General features: G+C 31.7%; 1 pseudogene; it reads right to left on the bottom strand.

The window, feature by feature from the left end:
- Positions 1–265: 265 nt before the first annotated feature.
- On the bottom strand, positions 266–666 carry LOC141501919 (non-histone chromosomal protein HMG-14 pseudogene; annotated as a pseudogene).
- Between the last annotated feature and the right edge of the window lie 14,265 nt (positions 667–14,931).

Genomic DNA, 14,931 nt, shown 5'->3' with positions numbered 1-14,931 from the left:
AAACAAACAAAAAACCAAACTTACAATCAGCAAATGATCTCACCTTTTAAAATAGCACTCTAAATAAAGCCACTTTAGATTGGCTTCACTTATTTAAAAGTTTTAAAAAAAATTAATGTGATGAGGTGGGGCTGCCTCCTTCTTAAAAATGTGTTTCTAGAGAGCTACTAAAAACTGGCATTTACAAAATAGTTGATAAAAATATTCCTCTGAAATGTACAAGAAGGGAGGTTACAGGGACACTTGTTAAGATTTTTATAAGATGTTATTCAGATTTGGTTTCTTTCTCTCCTGCTGAATCAGAGGCTAGAACCTCTTCATTTTTAGTTTCTCCATTTTCTGCAGGCAAATCATCTTTATTCTCTTCTTGGTTGGTAGCTTCTGCTTGTTTTCCTTTTTTGCTCTTTTTTTTCCCTTTTGTGTGAACTTTTTTTGTCCTCAGATTTAGCCTTCCCAGGCGTCTTTTTGGGCTTTGGTTCCACCTTTGCAAGGGCTGGTTTAGCTGACAATCTGGCCGACCTCCTCTTGGGCTCCTCCCTTTCATCCCCTTCTGCGGAGTTGACCTTCCTCTTGGGCATCTTGGCTGCGCGCGGGGACCAGCTCCCTCTCCCCAGGGGCGGGCGGTCACCGGGGTCTGGGGTCGCAGGCAGAGGGGCCGCGGCGGCGGGAGCTTCTACTGCGGCGGCTTTCAGGGATCGGATGCTCCTCCTACTGCCGCGGGGATGCTCGGAAGGCCATATCTTTGCATTCATTTCTTTCTATCACAATATGTTTTTGACATTTTTTGACTTTGCCTACCAATATGTTCCTCTTTTTTGACCACCTTTTTTCTTCTTTTTCTGAGAAATGTAATCAAATCACTTATTACACACTTAAAACTGATAACACACTGAAAAGTATATGTTAATGAATTGATACATTGTTCCACTAATCATCTATATAATCATAACACATTTTGGGTAACTACTCCCATATTTTTGTATCTATCATTAAAATAAAGGCATTTTTAAGGTAAAGACTTTCACATATTCCATTCCTTGTGCAAGGGATTAACAAATATTTTTTTTCAAACATTCATTCAATCTCAACACTCCTTTCCCCATTTACTTCTTTAACTACTCTTTCTTTACTTCCCATATTATAAGAAAATCTCTCCTTAGTGAGTTTAAATCTATTAAATAAAAATAAAAATAAAAGATGAGTGTCTATTGGCAAGGACAATCATCTCAATTTCCCGATAACTCATAACATTCAGTACAAGATGGGAAGTGAAATTCTTTACATTGATCAAATCACTGCAAACACTGTGATTCCACTCTTCAGTGGCTCTCTCCTGGACCAGATAGAAAATCATCTATATGTATTGATAGAAGGATATAGTTCACATTTCCTTTACCATTGTAGATAATAGTAGGAGCCACCAATTACTAAGAAAATAGAATATCTACAATGACAACCTTTTCTTTGCAACATCTTCCTTTGTTTTCTGAAATTGCCCATGACCATTGATGTATATGTTATATTCTTCACAGCACCCTAAAAATTAGTTCAGGGGGTTATACATTTTCAACTCTAAAGCCTTTGGGGAAATGAATTCCATACTAGTAAGTCCCCTGACTCATATCTTTGTACTCTGTAAGGTCACTCAGACCTTGAAATCAGAGGATTTTCTCAGGCTGAGTATAGCTCATTCAAAAAAGACATTCAATTTGATTTTATTTCCCTAGACTGTGAGTCATGAAAAGAAATAAATTTTCTTCTTTTCCCTTAAAATATATAATTGAAAAACTAAGTTCAATCATTCTTAATCCTCTTTCTTCATTCCATAAACTAAAGAGAGAAAGAGAGCCATAGAATACTAGTCATTAATTTTTAGTATTGTAAATTGTTTGAATAATTAATAATCTAATTGAATATTTGATTAAATGGAAAAAAGTTTGACAATTATGTCTTCTAAAATATAATTCATTTTCTGGCATAAATCCAGAATGGAATAACCACTTATAAGGAAACTCTCTGATGGTATAAATAGAGAGTGAGAGAATTTGTTTTTTATGATAATCAGAATGGCAGATACTCTTTTTCTCATAAAACCTTTAGGAAGAATAGTGTGTCCTGGGAATCTGGGAAGGGAAAATTAGATTAGAAACTAAATGTTTCATAGTAGAATGTATAGTTTGAGTTATTGTAGTTATAACACACTTGAAAAATATGTATTTAATGAATTGATACATTGTTTGACTAATCATCTTTATAATCATAATACATTTTTGGTAACTACTCCAATATTAGTGTATCTATCTCATTTAAATAAGGACATTTTGAGTTATTGTAAGAAAATACAATACAAATCACAGCAAGTGTACTATGCATGACATTGATAATACTGTGGATTAAGAAATTTCACCAGTGATCTCTAAGGCATCTTCTAATTTTATTATCCTCTGATTCTATTTGGTCAAATCATAATCCCCAAATGAGACCACATGCTCTAAAATATAAATCATGTGGAACAATTAAAGTATAATATAGTCATGCAAAAACAGTCCAGGGTCATTGAGTAGAAGAGAAACATATGACTAAATAGAAATGAAATTATCAGGAACTGACATTTATTAAGTGAATAGCAGAGTGAAAGTTTCCACTAAATAGTCATATTTAAACAAAATTCTTTAAAATAGGAGCATAAAACATCTTCTAGAATTGTGCCTGCTCTTTTCAAGCTTTATGTATTTTTAACTACAACAAAGTTGTCAGAAAATATAATTTTTAAATTTAGTCTTTTGGAAAATTATACTAAACTGCTCTTCTCTCAATATTTTTATATTTTTTAAACAGCACTAACACAAACTTTTTTAGTCTTAAAAGTGTCGAGAGTCTTTAAATTTGGAAAAGTAGATAAAATATAAACAAATACAATGAAAATCCATTATCACTAACTTCTTTCTATTCCTAACTCAGTATGTGATTCCAGTGACTGGAGGACTTATCCATACAATTTCTAATTACTCTAAATATTTTATCTTAAAACTAAACATTTATGTGAAAGTTAACTGTGATTCCTGAACAAGTTGGTCTCAATGGGGACCAGATGAGATGAATAAATTAGTTAAGAGCATCTAGTTAGACTAGACTAATGCTGGGGCCTCTTTCAGGAATTCATTTCTTTCTTTATTCCTAGTTTTTTTCAAGGCAATGTAGTTAAGTGACTTGCCCAAGGTCAGACAGCTAGGTAATCAAGTGTCTGAGGCTGGATTTGAACTCAAGTCCTCCTGACTCTGGGGTTGGTGCTTTATCCACTCTGCCACCTGGCTGCCCTGCAGGCACTCATTTCTTAACAACTGCCTCTGTGTGTGTGTGTGTGTGTGTGTGTGTGTGTGTGTGTGTGTGTGTGTGTGTGTGTGTGGGGGGGATTTCTCTCTATTATCTAGATCTCAAAGTGGTGCAGGGAGTTTTTAAGCTGATCGGGGAGAGGAAGGGGTTCAACAATTTCCTAGGGATGCCAACAGATGTGTCAACAGGTCAGTTTATGTTTCACTGAAACTCTTGGCATAATTGATGGAGAATATTCAATAAGAAAACACCCAGATAACCACAATTCACTGTGAAGTAACCCAATTTTTCAAATTTAAATAAACTGAATTAGAATGATGACCAAATAGAGTAAGATTTGACCCCACTTTCTCTAAGATTAAACAACATTTGAAGTTTGTGCAGCATGATGTACCACTAGCAGGAATACTAGAGTCAGAAACCACTTGTTCTAATATGTATTAATTGTGTAGATATGAATAAGTTGCTTAACAGCTCTAAGCCTTAGATTCATTATTTTTGAAAAGACAATAATAAAAGTTGTGCTCCCAACCTTTCAGAATTGTGAGAAAAGTGATTTCAATGACAATGGAAATATAAGCTCTTATTACTTTTAGATGTGCCTGGAGCTTAGCTTATGAATATTGGCATAAATATTTATCTTATGCTTTCTTTCATGGAGTGAAGGGTTGTCCTATCTATTACAAAATGAAGTATCCCCTGAAATATATAACCATTGTAGAATAAAAACTTTCTTCCTAAAGACATAAAGAATTTACAAACTGATCCTTAAAATAATTCTTGTGTGAATAGAGTTCCTAAAGACAGAGAAGTAAATATGTACTGCCATATCAAAAGGAAAAAATCTATAAGATATTACAAATTTATCTAAGAAAATTGTATTTTTGTTGTTTATTTTTTCATACAGTTCTCTGATTTTTTTTGGTACAGTGAGCTACTAGAGTGCAAATATCTTTAAACAATTTAAAGTATCAATCATTGACTAGGATACTAGAATATTAAGTAACATGCCAAGGTTACACAGCCAGAATGCCAGAAGTGAGATGTCAGATCTTACTGACTGTTCAGGAGCCTGGTCTCTCTCTCTCTAGTATGCCACACAGAATTACATATTATATATGTACATATTCTACAAAGACAACTAACAAACTGATCCACTGACAATACTGGTGGCCAGATTGAGCATGGGATGATTGGCACTAAAGCCTGGGAAATTCCAAATTATATCATGTGGTCTTCTATTGCTGTTAGCTGTTCTTTTAAGATTATAAAATCAGATAATGGATGGAAGAAGGGGAGGGAAAAGGATGCATAGCTGATTTATTACTAATCAAGAAAACCTGACTATCTTCAAAGCAATAAATTCTTTTCTTAAATATTCTACTTGATTACATATCTTAAGTTACCATCTGCTTTAAATATATCATAATAAGTTCTGAAAGGAATTATTCATCTTTAATGATTCACAGATTATTTACCTTCAATGATCAGTTGCCTCAAGGAACTATACTTTAAGCCCAAGTCTTTAAAACAGGGTTCTTAACCTGGGACATGAGAAATTGTTTTTAATAATTTGATCATTGCACTTCAGTGTAATTGGTTTCCATTTATATCCTTTATATTTTACTTTATACCCAAAAATAATATTCTGAAAATTTCATAGGATTCACCAGACTGCCACTGAAATCCATGACTCAGAAATGTTTAAGGACCCATCTTTAAAATTACTAGAAAATATTAGGTTTTAACTTTTGTGCATTGTCCAGTCATTATTCAGCTACTATGCTCTTATACTCTGGACTCTACATAGAACCAGAATCTAAAGTCCTACTCCAGGGCACTGAAACCCATGCCCTCAGACCAAGAACTACCATAATGTCTTTGGAATGTCTCTTAGTTATCTTTCTAAGTCTTGACTTTCCTGACTTTTCTAATTTTAGTTCTGATAATAAATATCTACCATTCAAAAAAAAGTTAACTCCTTTCAATTGCTTTATGATTCCAATCACCATACCCCTACTTCTCTTTCCAGAACTTTCTTCCTCATTTATCACTTCCCTCTATATATTGTCTCACTATATTAGATTGTACTTTAAAATTTTTGAAGTCAGAGTGAGTCCTACTTTCTTGTAGTTGTAACCCCATTGATTAGTACACCTTTATTGAAATAACTGGCAAATTTGACCTTGTATAAAATGAAGCAAGTCAAAGGTTAATAGAGTTTTGTCAAGACAACTCACTGGTCATAGCAAACAATCTTTTTGAACAACTCAAAAGGCAATTTTACATGAAATGATTAGTAAAGAAATAAAATTGATTATATTTGCAAACAAAGGTAGAGAGAAGCTCTATGTGATTATTTAAAACAAGATCTGGTGCTCAGATAATGAGTTTCTTATTGTAAAATTCAGGCTTAAATGAAAGAAAATAGGGAAAAGACAAAAGATCATATAGGTAAGATCTAAATAACATTCATTATGAAGTGATGAATAGATTTAAGGAATTATGTCTTGTTGATTGATGTATAAAGAAACCTGCACAAAAATTCATAATATTGTCCAGGCTATAACAACAAAACATTCCAAAGAAAAAGAACTAGAAAGAAAATGACTCTCTGATGAGGCTTTACAGAAGAAGAAAAGCAAAAGGGAAAGATGAAAGGGAAAAACTATGTTCACTTTAATGCAGAATTATAGGGTTTAACAAGGAGATGAGGGAAATAAACTATGCAAAGAAATAAGTACAGCATCAATATGTCAACAAATTTTATTCATCAGTAAACAAAAGATAGGTAAAGATCAGTTTATGTCCCAATTTTAAAGAAGGACAATATCAAAGAATGTTCAAATTACTGAACAACTCCACTCATTTCTTAGCTCAACAAGGTTATACTTAAGATTGTATAAGTTAGACATCAACACCACATGAACCAAGAATTACTAGAAAGAACAGATTGGTTTTTGAAGATGCAGGACAAACTAGAAACCAAATTATTAATTATTGAAAAACCAAGGGAGTTCCAGGAAAACAAATAAAACAAAAATCCCATCTATTTCTGCTTCTTTGACTACACCAAAGATTTTGACTAAATAGATCTCAACAAAATGTGTCAATTCCTCAAAGAGATGGGAATAACATCATCTTACTTGTCCCTTGAGATCATATATATATGGACCAAGAAGGAATAATTAGAACTGAATATGGAACAACTTATTGATTGAAGATGGAAAAAGGTATATGACATAGCTATATATTGCCATCATATTTATTTTACTTAAATGCAGAATACATCATGTTAAATACTAAACTAGATACATTAAAAGTCAGAATTAAAGTTTGAAGAGAAAGATAAATGATTTCAAATATTCAGATAATATCACTCTGATGTCAGAAAGTGCAGAATTAAAAATCATCAATGAGGGTGAAAGAAGAAATAATAAACATAAAAACATAAAAAAGAAACAATCAAAAACTAAGATCATTGCAACTTTCTGGCAAATGGAGAAGAAATTACAACCAAGATCACTGAAGATGGCAACAGCTATCAAAAATTAAAGACACTTCTTGCAAGAAAAAACTATAGCAAATCTGAAAAGCATACTAAAAGTAGAGATATTACACTGTTGACAAAGGGCTGTATAATCAAAGTTAAGCTTTTTTCCTGTAGCAATGTATGACTAAGAGAATTGGACTAGAATGAAAACAGAATGCCACAGGATCAGAACTGTTAAATTGTGATGCTGGAGAAGACTTTTGAGAGTCCCTTGAATGGCAAACAAGTCACAATAGACAATATGTTTAAATAAAGTAAGTCAAATCTTAATGGAAGGTTGAATATTGTAGCTGAAACTTACTTTATCTACATTATGTGAAGAAAAAGACACCCTTGAAAGTACCTTGAAGTTGGGAAAAATTGAAGAAAAAAGGAAAAGAGGACAATAAAACATGAGATGATTAGTGTTAAAGAAGCAATAAATATGAATATGAATAAACTTCAAGAAATGGCAGAGGACAGAAAGGCCTGGAATGCTATAATCCATGGGTCACAAAACGTCAGACACAACTGGACAATCACAAATTGTTTATAGTACTTTCCATAAAAATTTAATAAATGCTTTTACTTTACTTTTATCCTTGATTGGCCCTCTATACAGATATAAAAATGGAAAACTAAAAAAAAAGACATAATTCAGAGGACTGCATATGAGAACTGAGGAAAATAGCTGTGTCTCCATCTTGGTTATAAAATTTCTTTGGATATATACAACAAAGTTAGGATCACCTTCCCAGAAAAAGATAGAGGTATTAATTGACCTCTATATTAACCCAGCCAAGTCAAAGAATGGAAGAAAACAAGTAAAATTACTGCTACTATTCCAACTTATGTAGGCAACATTGAGCTAGGGCAATTTATACAATGATGTTTTTAAAAGATAATATTTCTAAATTATTATACTTTCTTCTATCTCCAAATATAAATGATTAAAAGTAGGCATTACAATTTTACTTTGCAATTAAATTTTCCATCCTATCCTTATTTGGGGAAAATGTGCTATTTCAGTTGATGCAGTTTGGTCCTTTGAAAAATTCTTAAATTTTGGGTTGTTAGGTTAAATATAAGCAAAGCTAAAGTTCTGACTGGTGAAGATTTTTTGGTCTTTGCACTTATTGTTCTTTGGTACAGTTGGTTTAACAGAACTATAAAGTTAAAACTTTGGCTCAGGAGAAAAGAATGCAATTGCAGCTTTGCTTTGACTTGGATTCTTGTCTCTTGTGGATGGATGTTCTATACGCATTTTTGTTATGCTCAAATTCTAGAAAGGAATCTTTGGGATTTCTGCAACTACCTCCAGGTATCTCTTCTACAATATTTAATTTTTTTATTTATTCTAACAAGGTAGATATAGCCTAGGTAACCTTCAAAGCAATTCCATTCATTCAGGAGGCATATATGTTAACTATACATGTAATGTCAAACAGTCAAATAGAAAGTCAAATAGTAAGAATCAGTGACTTCTTAGATATTACAACAGAAACAGAAAAAACCATGTGGCAAAGTCAAATCTAAAAATGGTCTGTTGCTCTTAGTCCAATACTTTAAAAATATGTGTAATTTTAGTACAAACATGAAATTCAGATTTTATTAATCCACAAACATATATATATATGTATTAGATAAAACTTTTTGCTGAAAGAGATCATGTAAATATAATTGTAGTTTTTCAGTAATTTTTCTGTCATGTCTGATACTTTATGAACTTATTTGGGCTTTTCTTAGTAAAAACACTGGAATGAATTGCTATTTCCTTATCCAGTTCATTTTACAGATGAGGAAACTGAGGAAAAAGGGTTAAATGAGTTGTCCAGAGTCACTCAATTAGTAAGTGTCTGAGAGTGGATTTCAACTCAAGTTGATGCAGGGGAACAATAGGCACAGAGAAATATTATAATTATATATACATATACATACATATATATATATATATATATATGAAGCATTTTTGTAATCTTTTCTGCACTGTTAAAGTGTTTCTTTTTTGGCTTAAGTGAACCTCATTTCTCACAACAGATACCCTAATGTCCTTGTGAATTTTTATTTTAATTTAAAATTTTTTTCAACATCCATCCATATGCATAATGGATGATTTTATGTTACACAATTTCCTGCAATTCTCCCTTCCCACCCTCTCCCTCAGTCAGGTAATATTGTGCATTAACATTTGAGTTGAACATGTTTATATTAGTCATTTTCAGTATGAAGGATTAGGAATAAAGGAAAGAAATACATGAGAATTATTTTTTAAAAAAGTGAATGTAGTGTTCATCAGACTCTGAAGGGTTTTTGTTTGTTTTGTTTGTCTTGTTTTTCTTCCTCTGGATGGGAATAGCATTGTTCTTAGCTGGACTAATATGGTTATACTAGCTCTCCAAACTGCTGAGAGTAGCTGCTTCCATCAGGGTTGATCAACCCACAATGCTGTTGTTAATACATTCTCTTGGTTCTGCTTCCTTTGCTCAATATCAGATCAGATCTTGTAATTCATTGCACTTGGTTTCTTATTGAACAATATTATTCCATAGTATTCATGTACCATAACTTGTTAAACCATTCCCCAATTGATGGATATCCCCTTAATTTACAATGCTTTGCTACTATTAAAGGAACTGATATGAATATTTTGGAGCATGTGGGACTTTTCTTTTTTTGGATATAGGTTTACTATTGGAATTGCTGGGTCAAAGGGAATGAAGTTTTATTGCCTTTTGGGCATAGTTCCATATTGCTTTCCATAATGGATTGACAACTCCAACAATGTATTAATGATCCAATCCTCCAACAACCATTCCAACTGACCGTTTTTTTTTCTTTTTGTCATCTTAGCAAATCTGATGGATTTGAGGTGATACTTCACAGGTGTTTTAATTTGCATTTCTCTAATCAATAATGATTTGGAGCATTTTTCACATGATTATACATAGCTTTAGTTTCTGCATTTGAAAACTGTTCATTCATATCCTCTGGCCATTTATCAGTTGGGGAATAACCTGTAACCTTATAAATTTGATTCAATTCTCTATATATTTTGGAAATGAGACCGTTATCAGAACCCTAGCTGTGAAAATTGTTTCCAAGTTTTCTGTTTTCCTTCTAATTGTGGAAGCATTGCTTTTATTAGTGCAAAATCTTTTTTCCTGTAATATAGTCAAAATCATCCATATTACTATTTATAATGTACTTTATTTCTTTCTTGGTCATAATTTCTCATAGATCTGATAGAGAGTATTTCTTTGGCCTGTTAATTACTCTATGGTATTATATTTTATGATTAAATCTGGTATCAATTTTGACCTTATTTTGGTATAGGGTGTGAAATGTGGGTCTATGACTAGTTTTTACCATATTATTTTGCATTTTACCCAACATTTTTTTTTTCAAATAGTGAATTCTTATTCCAGAAGCTGATGTGTTTTTGTTTATCAAACAGTAGATTATTGGAGTCATATACTATATATCTTTTGAACATATCCTAATCCACTGATCTATTATTCCATATATTAAACAGTACCAGGCAGTTTTGATGTCTGCTGCTTTATAATATAGTTTTAGATCTGGTAGAGTTAGCCTACCTTCTTTGCACATTTTTTTCATCAGTTCTCTTTCTATACTTGAACGTTTGTTGCTCCAGATAAATTTTGCTGTTGTTTTTCCGAGATTAGTAAGATAATTATTTGGTAGTTTGATTGGTATGGCACTGAATATGTAATTTCATTTGGGTTAAATTGTCATTTTTAATTATGTTACCTGGACCTAACCTTGAGCAATTGACATTTTTCCAATATTTTAGATCTGGCTTTATTTATGCAACAAGTGCTTTGTAATTGTGCTCATAAAGTTTTGAGGTTTGCTTTGGTAGGTAGATTTCTAATTATTTACTATTGTCAACAGTTATATGAAATGTAATTTTTCTTTCTATGCCTTGCTCTTGGGTTTTCTTGTTCATATAGAAATATTGATGATTTGTGTGAGTTTATTTTATATCCTGCAAGAGTGAAAGTTTTGCTTCCTCATTGCCAATTCCGATTCCTTCATTTTTTTCTTCTCTTATTGCTAAAGCTAACATTTCTAATACTTTATTGAATAGCCATGGTGGTAATGGGCATCCTTGTTTCACCTCTGTTCTTACTGGGAATGCACCTAATTTATCTCCATTACATATATTTGTTGATGGTTTTTGATTGATACAATAATTTTAAGGAAAATTCCATTCATTCTTACACTTTCTAGTGTTTTTTTTAATAGGAATGGATGCTATACTTTTTCAAAGGCTTTTTTTCAGCATATATATTGATATGATTTCTGCTGGTTTTGCTATTGATATGTTCAATTATGTTGAGTGTTTTCCTGATATTGAACCATCCTTGCTTTCCTGGTGCAAATTCTAACTGACCATGGTATATTATCTTAATAATAACTTACTGTAATCTCTTTGCTAAAATTTTATTTAAGACTTTTGTATCAGTGTTCATTAGGGAGATTATATTTGTCTGTTCTGGTTCTTCCTGGTTTATGTATCAGCACCATATTGTTTACAATAAGCCACTCAATGGACTCTTTCTCCTATTTTAAAAATAGTTTATGTAGAATAGGAATTAATTGTTCCTTAAATGTTTGGTAGAATTCACTTGTAAATCCATGTGGACCTGGAGACTTCTTTTTTAGGAAGTATAATGACAGTTTTTTCAATTTCTTTTTCTGAAGTGGGGTTTTAAAACTATTTTATTTCCTCTTCTGTTAATCTGGGCAATTTGTATGTTAGTAAATATTCATCCATTTCACTAAAGTTGTCAAATTTATTGACAAATCATTTGGCAAAAATAAACTCTGAATTATCTCTTTTATTTCTTCTTCACAGGTGGTGAGTTAAACCTTTTTATTTTTGATACTGAAATTCAGTTTTCTTCTTTCCTTTTAAAAATCAGATTAGCCAAAGGTTTATCTATTTTATTGTTTTTTTTCCATAAAATCAACTCTTAATTTTGTTTATTAGATCAATAGTTTTCTTGCTTTAAATTTTATTAATTTCTCACTTGATTTTCAGGATTTCTAATTTGGTATTTAATTGGGGATCTTTAATTTTTCTTTTTCTAGCTTTTATAGTTGCATACCAAATTCATTGATCTCATCTTTCTCTATTTTATTCATATAAGAATTTAGAGATATAAAATTTTCTCTAAAAACTGCCTTTAGTGCATCTCATAAATTTTGATTTGTTGTCTTATTGTTATCATTTTCTTGAAAATAATTATTGATTATTTCCATTATTTGCTCTTTGATCTACTCATTATTTAAAATTGTTATTTAGTTTCCAATTAATTTTTGGTTTATCTTGCCATGATCTTTTATTACATGTAATTTTTATTGCATCATGATCTCAAAAGTATGTATTTATTGTTTCTTCATTTCTGCATTTATTCCTTTTAATGAGTTTTTTTACTACCCTTGAAGCACAATATGTATTTTGCTCCTTTATCTTTACCTTTGTGTAGCTCTTTACTTCCAATGTGTTTTTTGTAACCCACATATTGTAGGATTCTGACTTTTAATCCATTCTGCTATCTGCTTCCATTTTATGGGAGAGTTCATGTGTCCTTGTGAATTCTAAGCCACTCAATGACCCTGGCCACACATTTGCCTGTGGAGCTACTTAGTTACACATGTGCCATAAATGGTGCCTTAATTCAGGTACTAGCACCTCCTATTCTAGGTGTCAACCATTTAAAGGCAGTTTGTGTGCCTAGAACTCTTCCTTATCACACATGACCTGATCAGGCAGCTAACATGCTTGCTGTTTATTATTCTCCACATGACTTTTAAAGAATTTTTAATCTATATCTTAATAACATATCTTAATAAAGATGTTTAAAATAAAAAAAAATTAGATGCTTAACTGACTAAATTTCTCTATCATTTAACCATTATTTTTTGGTGCAATTTTCTTTTTTTTTTTTTTTTTTTAGGTTTTTGCAAGGCAATGGGGTTAAGAGGCTTGCCCAAGGCCACACAGCTAGATAATTATTAAGCGTCTGAGGCCAGATTTGAAATCAGTTACTCCTGACTCCAGGGCTGCTGCTCTATCCAATTGTTGTATCATGATCTGAGAAGTATGTATTTATTGTTTCTGCCTTTCTGTATTTATTCCTTTTAATGAGATTTTTTTACTACAGCTGAAGCTCCATCCAATGTGCCACCTAGCCACCCTGTAATTTTCCTTAATAAATTTGTTTTTCTTTTTTTATACCTGCACTCCAAGATCAAATGGTCTGTGAGTTCTTCATCAATATGAACTCAGGGAAAGAAAAAAAAATGACATTAAGTTTTTCCTATCTGCCAGTATGGTGCTCTATCCATTATATCACCTAACTGTATATAAAATTACTCATTATACATTTCAGAAAATCACAAATCAATATAATTATTTGTATAAATAAAACAAATTAGACATTTGTAATAAGAGCAGATAAGAATAATTAAGAAGATACCATGAGAAATTTAAGATAGTATTTCCAGGGAGTATGACAGGAACTCAGGTAGATTTATAATAAATGTTTATTCATAGATTCATTCATGATATAGTTCATTATAATTTAGTTTACATTTTATGATCAATTCTATTCATTGTTTGACTAAACTTCTACCATGTAGTCATTCCTGTGAAAGGAATATGATCTCATTGTCTTTTCATTTTCATTAGATATTATTACCTTAACTACTTTCTTTTCTCTTGCTACCCACAGATGTGCTAAAGTTCATTGGTCTTATGTCTATGGAAGAATTTATTTCCCTCTTAATCTTTCAATAGGGCAAGACAACGTTGCTTCCTCACATCTGGTAACTAAAGAATATCATTCTCCTTTAACGAATAACATGGGGAATGTGCACTAAAGGTGCTTTCTAGAGAAGTAAATCATGACAACTGCAATCAAACACTTGCCAAAGGTTCATTTAAGGCATCATATTTGAGAGAGGAAAATCAAATGAACATACTAAGTGCCAATTCATCTAGATTCTCCTAGCTCTAACTCTATGTTTTGATAATGCCAGAAAATAAAAGACCTATACTCTATTACTGCAGCTCCTCACAGATACAACATCACTGACTGTTATGCCATAGACCTTATAGATAGATAGATAGATAGATAGATAGATAGATATATAGATAACTTATAAATGATCCAGGAGAACAATCAATGCAAATTTTAAGGATCTATAAGGTATATATGTAATGCACTCATATCTGATAAATAAGATTGTGTGTGTAGGAGGAGGGGGAAGGTAAATAGTTCCATAAAAAATTCTATAAATCAGGTTTTACATTCCCCTTATTAGAAAAGGAAAGTCAAGAAAGGTAGGTGATGGATTGGATAGAGTACTGGCCCCAGATTCAGGAGGACCTGAGTTCAAATACAGCCTCAGACACAATAATTACCTAGCTATGTTATCTTGGCCAAGTCACTTAACCCCAGTCCCTTGCCAAAAACAAAAAAAAGAAAATGAAAATCATAACATACTTGTATTTTTTCTTTTAATTTTAAGAGTCATGGCAATAAATCCAAATTCTAATCAGTTAATCTCATGAAACTACTTCAAGCATCAATGTCTGTATTCATTAGATCTTTTTCCTAATTTCTCCTTGTTTTTATTTTTTAATAATATAAGTTTTGCACCTCTTTTGAAAGAATGTGAGATATACATTTCTTAGTGATGATTTTTTTACACATTATTTCAGTAATTCTTGAAAATTCTTACACACATTGAACTTTTTCATCAAGGCAAAACATTTAAATAAAATATCTGATACAATTGCTAGTCTCCTACTTCTCTGTCATGACCAGGGAAGTAGATTTAATTATTTGTTTTCTAGGATTATCACATATTTACCAATTATACAAAGTTAGAGTGATTTTTGTTTTTAGTGATGTTTTCTTTTACATTCTTCAGTTATTGTGAATAGCTTATTTGAGTTAGGCTCATTTTGTTATACATTATTTCCTAATATCTTCCCAGGTTTTTTCTTATTTCATCACATTCATTTCCTA

This window comes from Macrotis lagotis, chromosome X, assembly GCF_037893015.1.
Source record: "Macrotis lagotis isolate mMagLag1 chromosome X, bilby.v1.9.chrom.fasta, whole genome shotgun sequence".
Classification (NCBI taxonomy): Eukaryota; Metazoa; Chordata; class Mammalia; order Peramelemorphia; family Peramelidae; genus Macrotis; species Macrotis lagotis.
The sequence above is the reverse complement of the archived record's forward strand: the minus strand, read 5'-3'. Positions and strand labels throughout refer to the sequence as shown.